This window comes from Ceratina calcarata, unplaced genomic scaffold (assembly GCF_001652005.2).
Source record: "Ceratina calcarata isolate Rehan_Ccalc_2016 unplaced genomic scaffold, ASM165200v1 scaffold88.2, whole genome shotgun sequence".
Taxonomy (NCBI): domain Eukaryota; kingdom Metazoa; phylum Arthropoda; class Insecta; order Hymenoptera; family Apidae; genus Ceratina; species Ceratina calcarata.
In genome coordinates, this window is record NW_017180156.1 from 527,813 (window position 1) to 532,225 (window position 4,413).

At 50.3% G+C, this 4,413-nt stretch overlaps 1 protein-coding gene across 4 annotated transcripts in view; it reads right to left on the bottom strand.

The window, feature by feature from the left end:
- Antp (homeotic protein antennapedia) overlaps nucleotides 1-4,413 on the bottom strand; it is a 101,038-nt gene that overhangs the window by 33,496 nt on the left and 63,129 nt on the right. The window contains exon 1 of one of the 4 annotated variants that reach the window (XM_018035169.2): nucleotides 1,393-2,523. The exons of the other annotated variants lie outside the window; for them this stretch is intronic. The gene's annotated coding sequence lies outside the window, so the exon portion shown is untranslated. Of the gene's footprint in view, nucleotides 1-1,392; nucleotides 2,524-4,413 lie in introns of those variants that run through there. 4 annotated transcript variants of the gene reach the window in all.

Here is a 4,413-nt window from a genome sequence, read left to right on the forward strand (position 1 = left end):
AATAAAAAATATAAAATAAAAAAAAAAAAATACAAAAGGAAACAGGGAAAAAGTCAAATAACTTCGTCGACGTTTGGTACGTTTCGTCGATACCGGGGATTTTGATGAATAAGCGGGAAACGGTAACGAATTTTGGCGGTAGCATTGATCAACCGTTACCGGGGGGCAATCGTAATGTGACATTCGAAGCGTGTCGCGTGTTACGGGCTCCGGGCGTTAATTTAAACGTCACGTTATCTCCGCGGCCACTGTCGCGCGAGTTTTATCATAAAACGTTCTGCGAGCCGCGGCCGCGTTCACGCAAATTTCGTGTCGTTCCTTCGCGACGTTCAAGGCCTGTCGCTAGCGTGTTTTATCCGACCGTTTTCCCGGCTGCTAAATTATTCAACGAGTGACCTGTTGTACGTAAACGCCAGGCCGTTGCACACCCTCCGCTCTTTTAAACTCTTGACTGATTCTTCGTATTTCACACTCTCGTCCTGCCCAATTTTATTTCGATCGACAGCGATAAAACTGAATTACGCGACACAAGCGCTTTCCTACGAGACCGTTCGCAATTTCTATATTAGCGACGTCGCTCGTGCTACTAAAAACGTAGTTAGGTAAGCGAGAGCGTGAAATTCGCTCGGCAGGATTATACACAGTTGGGTCGCGACGATAAATTCCGCAGAGCGGTCGGCCGGTCCGGCCAAATTAATTAGTTTCCCGGTGAATCAGAACTGCGAATTATATTTAGCGAGACGCGCGGCGTTCATTGTTTGCCGCGAGCGTCGAATTCCACGCCTACGCGATTCGCGCGCGTGCAACTGAAGGAAAACCGGACTCGTTGTCGATTCGACGCAGCGACGGATCCGTGGAATTTCCTACTGGCGTTTTTCATCCCCGTGAGGACCACACCGGTCGCATTCTCTTACGAACGATTTATAAAAAGCCTCGCCGACACGCGTTATTACCGCGATTCCGCGCCGATCGCTCATCGTTTCGTTCGCCGGTCTCGATATCTTGAGAACCGGTCGCGATACACGTTCTTCGACGGTGCACGTGACACTGTTTCGAACATTAAAATCTGTGCTTCAACTCGCACCTGAATAAAAGATGCGCGACTCTCGATCGTTTCTCGAATCTCGCAACTACTGACAGATACTTTAAACGATGCACCCCTTTGCTTCGTTGATTTTCACAAAAATCCTGCATGTGAGGGAATCGAAAGCGAATTTGCAATTGACATACGAGAAATTTGTAGAAATACGGAATCTGAGTTTGCGGGAGCAGTGGAATCATTGTTTTGAGATTGAATGTCGACAAGACTCGTTGGTAAATACGCGAGTGGTAGAAAAGAGCGAAGAGGGAAGAGAAACGAAAAGCCTCGACGAAGAATGGAAACGCGCTCACCTCCGTCGCTTCTTTTTCCGTCGCCTCCGTCGGCGAGGTCTCCTTCTTGTCTCCCCCCTGTGCAAGGGGGTAGCTAGGTTCCCGTTTGGTTTCAGGGCCGTTGCTGCTACGCTTGTCCCGGTCTCGCCCTCGGCTCGGCCTCCTCTTCCCTGCACCGGGGGCTCTGTTCTTTTCCGTGCCCCGGCGCTCGGCCCCGTCGTGGCTGGTTATTCCCACCACGCGCCACCGGTAGCACAGCCTTCGTCCTGATCCTGATCCTGAGCCTGGTTGTCGGGGTCCTGGTCGCCGAACTCGAGCGATCGTGATCTCGTCCAGTCACCGAGCCAGCCAGCGACGGTCCACTCGAATGAATACGACCCGACACCGTCCACCAGACATGTGTCCTTCGTGGAAACTTACTCTGCTGTACGAGACGACGACGCGACCATGCGGGTCCAATCACCATATCACCCTTCTCACGCTAGAGCCCGTGCGTTCGTCACCACCGTTTCACGGGATCCGCGAGCGGAACCCTTTTACCGACTATTCTCACTAGAGTTTGTTTGTACGAACAGTCTTTGCGCGACGACTTCACTCGATTGCCCGACAATTTTTACGCACACAGCCAACCCGTTTCTGCCGATGAATAATAATAAAAAATAAGCGAGCGATTGCCTTAGCGAGTCATGAACCCGGACGGTTCACGCGATTGTCTTCCGTGGTCGATCTCCCGATCCGTCGAGCTCGACGAACGACAGCCGAACCCGCTCGAGGGAGCATCCGCTCAGCGACGGACGATTTTCAACCAGTCAACTCTCCTCTCGAGTTTCCTCCGCGCGTTTCCTACCGACCCGACGCCCAAAAGATCGTTTCTGTTAACTAGACACCGTCCCCACTGTGGAAGCTGAGTCGTGCGGATTCAGAGGAGTTCTCTCTTCGCTGGGATCACGTCGCACGTGCACACCGTGGTCGTGATACGATCGCGAGTCGTGTCGTTCGTAAAAATGGTCGTTCGTCACCGATCGGTGGCTCGCGGCTGCATTCCCATCCCGTTGACGATCGGCACGCGGTTCGGCTGGTACGCGATAGTTGTCCAGCGTCGGTTCGGCCGCGCGTACCTCGATTTTCATGGAAAACCGCGGAGCCGGGGGGGCTTGCGCTGCGCGTGGTATATCTGAAGCGAGAGATGCCACGGACCACTCTGATCAGCGAATTCCGTGCGCTCGGTTCCGCAGCCTCCGACCAGCGGCGACGGCGGCGACGGCGGCGGGACCAGAGCGCCGCGACGCGAGGCGCCTGTGCACATGCGTTGAGCTATACGCGTCCTTCTGTGTCTCTCTATCTATCGCGTTCTCCCCCGGTCGTTCTTCGCTCTGTCCTCTCCTCTCCTCTCCTCTTTACGCCCCCGTGGATACGGAACGATGGTGGTTGCGTACACCCTCCTCTCGCTCGCTCCGTCGTCTCTTCGTCCTCGTCACGCTTTCTCGCTCTCCTCCTCTGTCACGGGTTTTCGCGCGTTCTCCTCCTCTGTGTCACACTTTCTCCGCTTTGTCGCTTTTCCTCGTCCAACTCGTTACGCGTTACACCTACGCTCTTCTTCTTTCGCGCGATACGGCTTCCGAAGGATCGAGGGGTTGCTGGCTCTAGCTACACTGTCACGGTGCTTCTTCCCGCGTCGACAAAAGGGAGAGGCGTACGCTCGATCGCGTTCGATCGCCCGTATTGGACGACTCGCTCGCGCAGCTCCAAATCGGACGAGTGAAAATAAATTGGCCGAGCGATGAGCGACGCGGTCGCGGAACGCTTAGAATCCGAACGATGGATGTCTCAACGTTTCCAGTATATTATTGATACTGTTAGATTCCACGAACTGTTCCTCGCGTATTTGTTCAACGCGTAGGATACGCTCCTAACTTTTTCAGATACCGGATTGATAAATGTTTTTAGCGATAGATGCTCCGATGGAGTCGGGCACCGAAGTAGAACGGTCGGGCGTGCCGGGTTAATCGATTAATTTACTTCAATTCGCGACCGATATTTCGCGCATATCAATTCCATCTTTCGTTCGCTCTATTCGCCACAGACGTTATCTCCGCGCATTGTGTAATGGAATAAAAATACATGAACTTTCAATCGACTGCCCCACATTTCTCATAAATTCGCGAATTCCGTTCCTCCAAAGACCGCACAAGAGACGTAATAAAATTGAAACGCTATACAAGTGATGTCTCGTTCAACTAACATAAAATAGTTTGCTACGAAATCAGTGTTGAGATTCACGTAACTCGTAAAGACGAGTGAGAAGGGCCGAAGACTTGTAAAAGTGACGAGCGATGCACCACGTGCCACGAGGAGAGGCGTATACGCGAATCGAATTGAATGCGAGTCTCTCGAACCTCGGGTGGAACGTGCACGGCCTACGAGGCTCGCGCGAAAAATCGCTGAGATTCCCTGGTTCGTCCAATAGACATCTCGTCGACGGACCCGTCAATGCGTCAATCTGTTCGCCGGTAATACGCCTCGTGAAATATCTTTTAAAATTTCTAACGTCGATCCCACTTGCGAATTTCCAAGCATAATAAAAAGCCTTTTATGTACAAATATTTTACAATTTAAGAATGTATTGGCTATACAGTCAATCACAAAGGTTTATGTACCTTAGAAAGTCATTTCCTATAATTAAAAAGAAATCAGACGTCGGAAGAATAATGCTAATAATAAATAGCTACATGCTAAGAGGTATAGAAGGAAATATCCAATTAAGTATTGACGCTGACGAAAATTTTTTTTTTCAAAATTGCGAAAAATGCTTCAAATAAAAGTTGTTTTCCTTTTAACTTCGATATTTAACGAGTTACGTATGATTATTTGGCATTTTATTGATGTTGACAAAATCCGACCATCCCAGCGTCGAAACAGCGAACTTTTGGAAAAAGAATTCGTTTTTTGTCAATAACTCTTAAACCGTTGATTCTACGGAAAAATTGCATACGACCTTTCTTGTAGAGTTCGACGAGATCTACAATTTCTGTATAAAAGTTT